General features: G+C 48.7%; 1 non-coding gene across 1 annotated transcript; it reads right to left on the bottom strand.

Annotated features, from left to right (window-relative positions):
• Window positions 1-8,170: 8,170 nt before the first annotated feature.
• Window positions 8,171-8,242, bottom strand: TRNAA-GGC (transfer RNA alanine (anticodon GGC)). The gene has a single exon. It is a non-coding gene; the product is annotated as a tRNA-Ala (tRNA).
• Between the last annotated feature and the right edge of the window lie 3,151 nt (window positions 8,243-11,393).

Raw genomic sequence — 11,393 nt, 5'->3', positions numbered from 1 at the left:
CCCCGAAGACCGCTCCCCACCCTCTGATTAGCTGGCTCCTCAGCAGCGTTTCCAACAGTCAGAGCCACTTCCCTCTTGAAACACATTTCTTTCTGGGCATCCATCAGTCCCCTACTCCTGATCTTCCTCCCACCTCTCTGGCTCCTCCTGCTTAGTCTCTGCTTGATCCTCCTCTCTGGACACTGAACGTAGGGCTCCTCAGAGTTCAGAGCTGGGCTGTCTCCCCTCCCCTCCCTTCCTCTCCCCTCCCCTCCCTCCCTCTTCTGATCTCTTCACTTTTTCCACTGCCTCCCTAGTCCCATGGCTTTAAATGGTGTAGGGCAACCCCAAATTTAGATTTCCTGACCTGACCTCACCCCCATTTGGGCAACTGATGGAAATGTAACATATCTAAAATAAAACCCTTCATGCCTCTCCTCCTTGTGGGGAAGAAACATACAAACTGCCCTCTCATGGTCCCCACCCTCCTCCCCAGGTTTTCTCATCCCAGGAAGAACCACCACGAGTTACTCAAAGAAAAATTTCAGAGTCATTCCTCAGTTCTGTTGGTTCTTCTCCAAAATATATCTCACATACACCAATCCTCCCCACTTTACTGCCTCCGTTATCCTGGCACTCCCCATCTCTTTTGCCTGCATTACTGTGAAAGCCTCTTAGTTCCTTCCCCGCTCTGCTCTCGCCCTCCCATGCATTTCACACACAAAAACCAGTTGACCTCTCAGAACATAAATGGACCCAGGGTAAATTCTGCTCTGCTTGAGACTTGCAGTGTCTCTCTATTGCACTGAGAATACAACACACCCCTTTTATAACACCCAGCAGGGGGCGCCCTCTCCCCCTTCCTGGCCTCATTTGAAGCCACCTGCTTCTCTTACTAGATGATCCTTCAGGTCGGCTAGAGACCACAGCTCCTCTCCTCAGGGCTTTCAACTGCTTTTGCCTCCGAGGCTCTGCCCCCCTCCACCACCTCCCGTCCCCCACCCCTGCCCTCTGTGAGGGGTGTGTGTGTGTGTGTGTGTGTGGCTATTAAAGGCTCAGAAAAGTGTAACAGATAACATAGGAAACATCTGGGTATCCACCACCCAGCTCTATAGAACTCTACAATGTTGCCATATATGCTTCAGATTTTTGTCTTTCTTAAAGGAATAAAGCAGTTCTGAATTAGCTGGAGAGCCCCCACCCCCCCTTTCCCCAATTCTGTTCTCCTCTCTTCCTTCCCAGAAGGAACTCTTGGATTTGGTATTTGTCATTCTCATTTTTTAAAAAATACTTTCATTACATGCATGTGTACCCATCAACAATACAGAGCATTGCTGGCATAGTTAAATTTTATGTAAATGGTCTTTTACTGTGGGAGGATTCTGCAGCTCGGCAGGCTGTGTGAGCTGGACTCATGCTGACACGTGGCTCTGGCTGTCATTCCCACCGTGGCACAGTATTTCATCGGATACAAAGTCTAACTTTATTTATTCTCCTAATGATGGATAATGGTGCCATTTTCGATTTGGGGCCATTATCAACACCGCTGCAAAGAACATTTGCACACGTCTCCTTCGGCACACATTTGAGAATTTCTCTAAGACAAGACTTTAAAATCGGAATTTCTGAGTAATAGCGTATGTGCTTCTTCCACTTGACTAGGTAGTGTCAGACTGCTTTTCAAAGCGGTTAAACCAATTTCCACTCCCACGGCAGCCTGGGCGTTTCCGGAGCTCTGTGCTCTCACCTACCGAGAGGCCCAGCTTGGTCTGGCCCCCGGGGGCGCCACGCAGCCAAGGCGCAGCCGGCGGACTCTGCCCTTCTCTCTGCTAGTTCGTGGTCCCCTGGCCTGGCAGGTAGTCGTTGCTGAGGACAGGATCCCTGAGGTGTCTTTAGGGTGCACTCCAGCCCCCGGGTCTTAATCCTCCTCTCCTCCAAATATTTTCTGAAATTTGAAGGGAAGACAAAACCAAAACATCTCCATCTTGAACTAAAAGCAGAAAAGACCCAGGTTGCTAAAGCAACATCTGTACGCTTAACGTCCAGAATACACAATGCTAACAGTTTAACACGTATATTTGCTTCAGATGTTTTCTTTCTAAGAAACAAAACATTCCAGTTACACTTGACATGCTCCTTCTTATTCTTTTACCTCCTTGTCTTCCAGGAGAGGGCGGAGATCCTGTCTGGTGGGTATCCAAACCATTTATTTGTACAGCATATGTTTGTATCCACAAACAATTTATAGACTTGTTTGTTTTTATTTACACAAATGGTATTCTGTACCTAATATTCTGCACGCTTCTTTCCTGTGCACACAACATTGGTTCCAAGATAAATCTATGCTGATGCTTGCATATCTAGTTCCGTGTTTATCCATCCTCCTAACAATATATTTTTAGATTGTTTGCAGTTTTTGGCTATTTAAACAATGCCGCATCCACACTTCATCAGAACAGAGACTTTGGGGTTTTGTGTATGCTTACTTTTGAGCCCCTAGAAATGTACCTGGCACATAGTAGGTGCTCAGTAAATTTATATTGAGTTCATGAATAAATGAACAGCCTGATGTATGTTTCTAGGTTGCTCACATGCAGAATTTGTTCAGAACATACATAAAAAATAAAGTGGGGGAGGGTATAGCTCAGTGGTAGAGTGCGTGCTTAGCATGCACAAGGTCCTGGGTTCAATCCCCAGTACCTCCATTAAAAAATAAAAAGTTAAAAAAAAAGTGAAGTGGCTGGATTTTCAGGTGAGCTCGCCATTGTATTCCCTAAAGGTGTTGTGCTGACTTACATACCCCTCAGCAAATCTGAGAGTTTTTATTTTCTCTTAGATTGGTCACCTTTGGTGTATTGAGATCTGGTATATGTGTGTGTCCAACCTGATGTATATCAAATCCTGCCTTATTATGTTAATTTGCATTTCCCTAATGCCCTTCCGGTCCCCTGCTCCCCCATCAGTCTTCCTTTGTGGCTTCCAGGTTACCACATGAGCAGAAGTGGGTTGGGGTGGGTTGAGGTTCACTCTCAAGCTCTCAAGGGTGCAGCCTGACTGCTGCACCAGCCTGGAGTTCTCCCCGCATCTGCAGCCTCCTCCCCTTCCTGGGAGGTCTTGAGTATACGTTTCAGGCCAGATCCAGAACCTCGGGACTCAAGAGCAAAGTGTGGATACCCAGGGTCACCCTCCCTGCCCAGTCCCACCTTGAGCTCTGCAGGCTCCTGTGAGAGGCAGGAGAGGGCTCCCTGGGTGCCCAGGCTGGTCTGTATTCTCTGGATCTCCGGCTGGAGAGTGCCGGCCAGGAGATCCCTGGGACCCAGAGCCCCACTGGTGTTTGTAGCCACCTTGATGCCTAAGAGACCCTGCGTGTTCCCATGCTGGCAGCTGTCTTTGGGGTCCCCTCTTGGCACACACCATGCCCTCTACTTACAGGAGAATATGCCATCTGGTCTGTTTGGCTCCTCTGTGTTTGACAAATCGACCACTATTTGGAGAAAAGAAGACAATTTTGAAGGTAAGGGGATGGATGTAATGGGAGGGAGGGCTGGGTAGTCGGGGTGCAGCTGAAGGAGAAAGTTTGAACTCACAGGGTATATCTTGGCCTTGGGACCACAGGGAGAAATATTGGGCTGAATGCATCACCAGGGGTCACCACACCTGTGGGCCTTTGAATCAGGTCAACAGTCCAAGATGCAAAATGGGAGGCCAGTGAAGCCGCCAGAGCAGCAGGGTGTGCAGGAGCCGGTGCAGCTGCCATCTGAAAGCCACACATTTCTAGCATGTAGGGATGACACTCATGCGAGATCCTTTCCCATTTGAAAAGCATTAAAAAATCATAATCTGCGAGCCCAGAGGGTGAGCACTCTGGCTTAACAGCCCTTTTACTTTCCTTTGCAAAGCATTAAAGTCATTAACTTCCAGCAAGCAGGGAAAGCATGTTCTTACTTAACTCTGATCATTTGAAAAGTCGTGAAAATCGGCCGCAGAGAGACCCTGTCTCCTCATTGGTGGTGTTAAATCATTAAGCATTGTGCTGCTGCTAAGCAATGGGGCTGTTCTGTCCCTGTGTAACTGCAGAAAAGTGGAACCTAGTGACATGTCCTCTGCTCAGATGCCGGTGGTGACGCCACACTGTGGATCAGATACAATCCTAACTCTTTGGTGTGAGTTTCTGCTGCCTCTCACCACCTCAATCTAACCGTGTGTCTTCTGCTAGCCACTGGTTGAGGTTTCTGCTTCATCCATGCCAGTTGATTCCCTGCATCTTTCCCTCTCCCTCACTGCCACCCATTCATCTTGTCCACCTGTCTAAGTGTGGACTCTGTACTTGACATGAAACATTAGTGTTTTTCATATCATCCAACATTTTAGGCTGTCTGACCACACACCACCGCATTTCATTGAAGCTCCAACTTTTTGAATTTCACCAGACACAGTCTTCTTATCTCTTCAGCCATCACTCCAGCATTGTTTAAGTATTTATGCTTTGCATCTTTTCTAATTGTATCCATCTTTGCACACACACTTAGGGGTGTTCATGTGTCATGTATCCCACACTAGGTTATACATCCCCTAGATTTGTCCTTTTCTTCCCATTTCTGCATCCGTGCGCAGGTACCCAGGCAGATGACAGCATGACAGCTAGTCAGTTGCCACGTGCTTACTGAGCACCCATGTGTCAGGCACTGTACTGGATGCTGCAAGTATGGGAACCACCCTTAGTCTCTAGCAGGAAAGAGAAATTAAACAACTAAATGAATCATAGATGAGCAGAGGGCTGCAAAGTAGGACAGATGCTTTGGAAATATGTGTGAGTGTATGTTGGGTGGTTGGACACCTTTCCTCAGAAATGATGTTAAACTGAGACCAATGGAAGGGTAGAAGTTGGGAGCTAGGCAGAGCAGGGGAACAAGTCATCTCAGGCAAAGGGAATGAAACAGAGCAGGACCCGGTGGGGTCCTCCCTGGTACAAATCCTTTTTGCCCCCCATGTCTTGTTTGTAAGAAATAGGCTTCATTCAGCCTCCTTGACCTTCCTTGAGTTCCAAAGGACAGGTTCAAACAGTGCTAATCAGGGAAGGGAGGGGATACAGAGACCAGGGAGGAGCAGTCAAGAAACAATAGCACAGCCTTGGGGCAGGGCTCTGGTTCCTCCTCAAGGAATATACATAACAACGTCTTTGAGCTCTTCTGCAGGAACTAGGGCCCCCACCCAGGTGCAGGATGGCAACTTCAGGCAGAGCTCAAGATCCCTATTACCTCACCACCAACCAGTCAGGAGAAAGTCACCTACCCTGCAGCCCCCACCCCAAATCTTGCCTATAAAAACTTTTCCTCCAAAACCTTCGGGGAGTTTGGGTTTCTGGAGCACGAGCTGCCTGTCCTCCTTGCGCAGCCCTGCAATAAACCTTGAACTTTTGTTTAGTAACAAGAATAGCACGTGCCCAGACTGTCATGTAGAGAGAGCAGAAAGCATCTGGTAACAGGCAGGAAAGGGTTAATTCAGCAGGTCTGAGTTGCCCAAACTTTATACGTTCCCAAAGGTCTTCAGGACTTCCCCTTGACCCACTCCTGCAAGATGACCTTTGAGCTCTTGTAATATCCTGCCTGATAAGGGTGTCTGCATACCTGAGACCTTGGGCCAGGCCGGACAGCCTGCTAACAGAGTGGTGTGCTGATTGCCCGGTTTTACATCCTGAGGCTGCTTTGGACCATCCATATCAGTCTGACCTCTGTGGGGGCTGGACACCAAGAAGCTAAGTTCAGTCACGCAGGTGTTGCCTACCTGACTACCTGGCTGACCCCCAACAAAAACCCTGCCTCGGGGGAACTTCCCTGGTTGGCAGTATTATGTGTCGTCGCACGTTACAGCAGGGAGAACGAAGCACAGCTTGTGCAACCCCACGTGCCTTCCTCCTTTGCTGATTGTAAACTGTATCCTTTCACAGCAATAAACCGTAATGGAGAGGATAACAGACTTTCTGTGAGTCCTTGTAACCAATCATCAAACCTGAGGGTGGTCTTGGGGACCCTGACACAGGGAGTGCAGAGAGAACAAGGGCTCTAGGGGAGGGGAGTGAATTAGGTGAGGACGGAGATGGAGAAAGGGAAAGTGTTGCCCGACGTAGCCAGTGCCCGGGTTCTTGTTCCGTCCCAAAAAGAATTCAGAGAGGAGACGTGGAGGTTAAGAAAGTAAAGTGGGGATTTATTAAGGGATGGACAGTACACTCTCAAGGGGAGAGCGGGCAGGCTCAGGTGAGCAGTTGCCCTGAGTTCCTTGGCAAGTTAGTTACGTAGACTGTAAAAATGAATGGGCAGAATATTCATTAGGGAGGGAAGGGTCTGGGGTTGTGTTCCCTGATTATCATCCCAACTCCACCTTCCCAAATGGAGGGGGGATTTTTGTCCTTATTTAGTCTGGATCGGAAGTGTCATGGTGTTGGTGTATGACAGGGACTTCTGATCTGCAAGGCTGATTTTATGGAAATGAGGGCATAATGAGCAAAAGGTTATATTTGGATACTGGAAATTCCGACAAAGAAATCATCTTTCTTTCTTGGTCTCCAGGCCACTTATCACCTCAAAAGGTGTGAACACTTATCAGCCCAGAGGTTCCTGCTTTTCTTTCCCTGCCCAGGGACACCTGGTGTTACATGATACATGGTTTCCTGCATTTGGCCTGTGTCTCTCCTTTCTGTCCAGTTTGGTCTGCATCCCCCTTTCTCTTCTCACATCTAGTTGTCTGCCTGTTCTAACAATTGGATTCCTAGGGGCCTTCTAGGTCAGGGTCAATAATGACACGGTTCTGCCTGTGGGCTTGACCCCAGTGTGGTTACTTTAATTCTATTCTACGCCCTAGATTGCACCCAGCCCTGACTAGATCTCAAAAAAGTTACCTAAAGAAAATGAACCAATTGGTGAATTTGCATTGGGTGGGGCTGGGGGAGCCCAAGGGCACATAAAACCTAAGGGAGGAGGTGAGCAGGGTCACCTGTCCGGAGGGTTATACCCACTACATCCTGAATGGCCAACCTTGGGCTTGAAGCTGAATTACTCAATAAATATTGGTAAAGAAGAAGCAGTGGTGTGTTTATTACAAATGCTTGGTGAAATAAATCCCAGAACCGTTTTCTGCAATGAATCCCATAAAATGAAAACTCAGAGGTGACATCACCAATCTGTTTCATGATCACATATCCACGATGACAGAACAAGTCAGGGGAAAAACAGCAGGGGAGAGCGGTTGGAGCAATTTAAGCAATTTATTGGCACAAAGGACTCAGTCATCAAAATTGCAAATAAGTCATCAACTTCGGGCATGGGCGTGCACCGAAGTGCTTCTCAGATTTCTGCTGGCTTGGACAAGCCAGCTGCCTTCTCAAGAGTCTTCCTTGAATCCATAATAGTTGGAGAAAAATTTTAAAGTCGTGGAAGAAGTGCTTATGCAACTAATTTCGAAATCATTGGGGGACTATATTTTTGATGGTGCAGGAGGTTGGAGGCAGAAGCCTGTTCGGGGGGACGGCTGCGCTGCCAGGTCAACGCTCTTAAGTCAGGGCAGGGCTGCCCAGGCCTGGGGCAGCAGCGCTGGGGAGCTGTGTGGTCTCAGAGCCCCACGGATGGCCCCGTGAGCCAAGGGCCTCGATTCTAGGGAACACGAGATGCTGTTACATAACTTCTAATTACAACCAAGTCTCTTCTCTCTGTTCCCAAGAGGGAAGGCAGTTTATATTTACTTAGACAAACTCAAGCTTGAACCTAGTGACTCCGGGTGTGCTCCTTAGACTCTCTGGGCCTCTGTTTACTCATCTGTGCACTGGTCATTATAATAGGACCTTTGTCATAGGGTGTAAGACTCAATGAGATAATGTCTACAAAGCTCTTGGCAGAGTGCCTGGCATACATTAAGGGCCCAAACAACAACAACACAACCAGAAAGGACTTTTGGGTTTTTAATAAATCCTCAGACATAAAAAGACATTTTCGAGGGCTCCCTGCCAGTCACATGTGCCCCAAGACTGTCATGCTGGGTGAGGACATCCGCATGCTCTGAATTAGTCAATAACGGACGTGACACAAGTGCCCTGATGAATCAGTGTCACTGTTTCGGACTTGGATGATTGGGCTGCGTTAAAAAAATTTTTTTAAGGGGGGAGGGGAGGTAATTGGGTTTTTATTTAGTTAGTTTTTAATGCGGGTACTGGGGATCGAACCCAGAACCTTGTGCAGGCCAAGCACACGCTCTACCACTGAGCTATACCCTCCCCCTCAGGCTGCATTCTAAACAGCAGCCTGCAACTCCAGTGCTGCTGGGTAGGTCTTCGGCCTCCTACGAAGATGAAGAGATGGACAGTTGAAGGCTTTGCTGATAAGACAGCCCTTGAGGCCAATCTCTGATCATGAAAACTGACTCCCCTGTGTAACTGGAACCAGGGGGAGGTCTGGGCAGGTGGGGTTTTCTGGCTGAAGGAGCGTGAGTCTGGAGTTCCCACTTGGGTTTGATCCCAGCTCTTTTACTATGTGTGAGGCTCCTTCACTGTGTGCGAGGTACAGCATTTAACCTCAGCTCCTTCATCTATACAAAGGGGTAAATACCTGCTCTGCAGAGTGACTGTAAGGATAAAATTGCTCAATCTGTGTTATAAACACCTGCTGTGTGGTAGGTGCTTTATAATGATGACAATTTTAATCATACAAGTAAGCAAAGAATAGTCACGACAGAGCATGAAATGTGTTAGAAATAACTGATACTGTTTTGTGAGGAAGCAATTCAGTGAGACCACATTTGTTTCTTAGGAACAGTGGGAAGATACAAACAGCAGGTTCTATTTGAAACTTGGCAGATGAGTGCAGTTCATTCTGGGAAATGGTTTATGGTTTGGATCAAATCCCTGCCCCAGGTGACATGTTCATCACTGCCCTGGGAAGACCTGATCTGGGGGGCCGTGGGGGGCGGGTGTGTAGGAGGAGCAGACCTCTTAGCCAGGGGATGATCGGCAATGAGCCGCCCTACAGGATGTTATGAGTGGCTGTAAGGGTGATGAAGCCAGACCTCCAAGGGAGGTGAGGGGTGGCCGCAGTGAGTACGCAGGACGTAGACCTATCTCTGCAGCAGGGAAGCTGTGTGCTGGCACTCATGGCCTGAGAGGTAGTCATGGAACCTATAGCCCAGAGAGCAAAAGGACCCTGGTCTGAGCATGCTGCAGGTGAAGTGGAGGTGGGAGAACCAGGCCAGGGAATGGTCCCAAAGAAGGGCTCCTCTGGTCCTGACTCCAGTGACTTCTGCATCAGACCCATGTTCTGGGACAGGAACCCAAGAGGTGACGTGTGCAGAACCCAGGTGATATGGAGGGATGTCTTCCATGTAGAAAAGCCTCCATTCAGCAGGGAACTCAGATCACATGCCAGAGAATAAACATGAATGAAACTTTAAAAACATGGGGGTAGGGGGTATAGTTCAGTGGTAGAGTGCGTGCTTAGCATGCACGAGGTCCTGGGTTCAATCCCTAGTACCTCCATTAAAAAATAAATAAATAAACCTAATTACCTCCGCTGCCCCCACCCAAAATCCCAAAATTAAAAAAAAAAACCCAAACAAACATGGCGGCAGAAGCCAGTATTACAGCTACACTGAGAATAAAGCCCTCCTGAAAGTAAAAAATTAATGGTGTCTATCACTCTCTTAGAAACCCAGCCGGGGGAGAGAGGAGGGACTGAGGATAGATCCCAGACATTACTCGAAAAGGTAACAGTGTTTGGCCCTTTCTCCCCTATCAAGATGCATGTACTCAAAGGAGAAATTCCAAGTACGTTCCCACCTCCACTCCCACAGGAAATGAAGGCCTATGGTTGCCTCCGGTGTTTGTCGGTCTGAAGCAGTGGTTCTCAACCTGGGCTGATTATGTCCTCCTGAGGGACATTTGGCAACATATGGAGACACTTTGGGTTGTCCCACTTTTGGAGAGAGGCATGCTACTGGCATCTAACGGGTAGAGGTCAGGGATATTGCTGAACACCCGACAGAGCACTGGATGGCTCCAACAGAGAGCTACCCAGCCGCAAGTTGGGGCTGAGCAAGTCTGCTCTGATGCAATACAGAGGTTGTAGGTGGAGGTGGCTCGTTCCTCACACCTGTCATCTCAGTGTGGGGCAGAATGGGGAAGGGTCACAGCTAGTCTGCAATCCCTCATTGGTGGCCATATACAAAGAGGGGCGGTGGGAAGGCAGAAGATTTGGGGGTGGGAATGAGCCCAAAGGGAGCCTTGGGCTAACCTCCCAAGGTAGATGGAAGGATAAGGGCAGAGTTGTTCATTTCAAGTCAACTCTTACTTATTTAAAAACCGATTTCCTTAAGCACATAATTACATGTTTATTTCCCAGAGGAACTCTTGAGGCAGAGGAGACCTGCTTAAATTATGGGGATGGAGGCTGCACACAGGGCTTTAATGGGGTTGGAAAAATTTTCTGTCTCCAGTGAAGGAGGCTTGGGAGGAAGGGGAGGGCAGATTCCTCTCCTGCAGTGCAGATATGGGGGGATGGAGCCAGATAGCAACGGAAGGGCAGAAAGCATGAGGATTGGTTGTGTGACTCCAGCAGGTCGGGATCAGAGCAGAGATGTGAACTCTGGGTTGCAGCTTCAAGCCTGCCACCTCTCTGTCCCCATCCTGCTAAGTGGAGGGAAGGGATCCAGGGAACGGGCCATTCACACTCTTCCTGCCCCACCACTTGCATGTACGCACACATACAATCATATTCCCTGCGGTTTGCATCAAGAAACAGAGCAGGTCGTGGGGTTGTGGAAGGAGCAGGTGGGTGGGCAGGGTGGGGAGATTTTGATGAGAGGTGGGTCTGGGTTTTGGTGCTTCCTCTCCCACCATTTCTCACACCTCTGTGGCAGCCTGAATGCCTGGAATTGTGGGTTCTTCTCTTTAGGAGATGTCTCCACCTGGGTAGGCTGGGTGGGAATCAAGGGAACAGAGGGAAGTAACTGATTACCCAGATCTGACAGAGGAAAAGGGGGAGCATCTTACAGCCATCTGCTCCCAGATTGGTAAGACTCTGGCTAATACACCTGAGGATTGAGTTGGGTAGGTGGCAGTGGAAGGGAGAAGATGGCGATGAGGAGCAGGTAACTTGGGCCTGGTGGTGGTCTACACTAAAAAGGATGGGGTCTACAGTAGAACCCATGCCTCCCCACTCTGCCTCTGCTGAATCCGGAATGCACGCCTGTCACGGTACCTATTCCATATGGCTGGACTCCTCCAGGAGGCTGTGAATCATGTCTCATTCAGCTGGACAGCCCCTGCATCTAATAAAGCCTGGTACACTCAGGCATTCAGCACACATTTCATGATGAGTTTCTACCTTATCCAGCCTGGCCTGCCATGGCTGAAGAGAGGACAGGAATTCAGGTAG

This window comes from Camelus bactrianus, chromosome 21 (assembly GCF_048773025.1).
Source record: "Camelus bactrianus isolate YW-2024 breed Bactrian camel chromosome 21, ASM4877302v1, whole genome shotgun sequence".
Classification (NCBI taxonomy): Eukaryota; Metazoa; Chordata; class Mammalia; order Artiodactyla; family Camelidae; genus Camelus; species Camelus bactrianus.
Note: the sequence above shows the minus strand (reverse complement) of the source record. Positions and strands in the feature narration are given on the sequence as shown.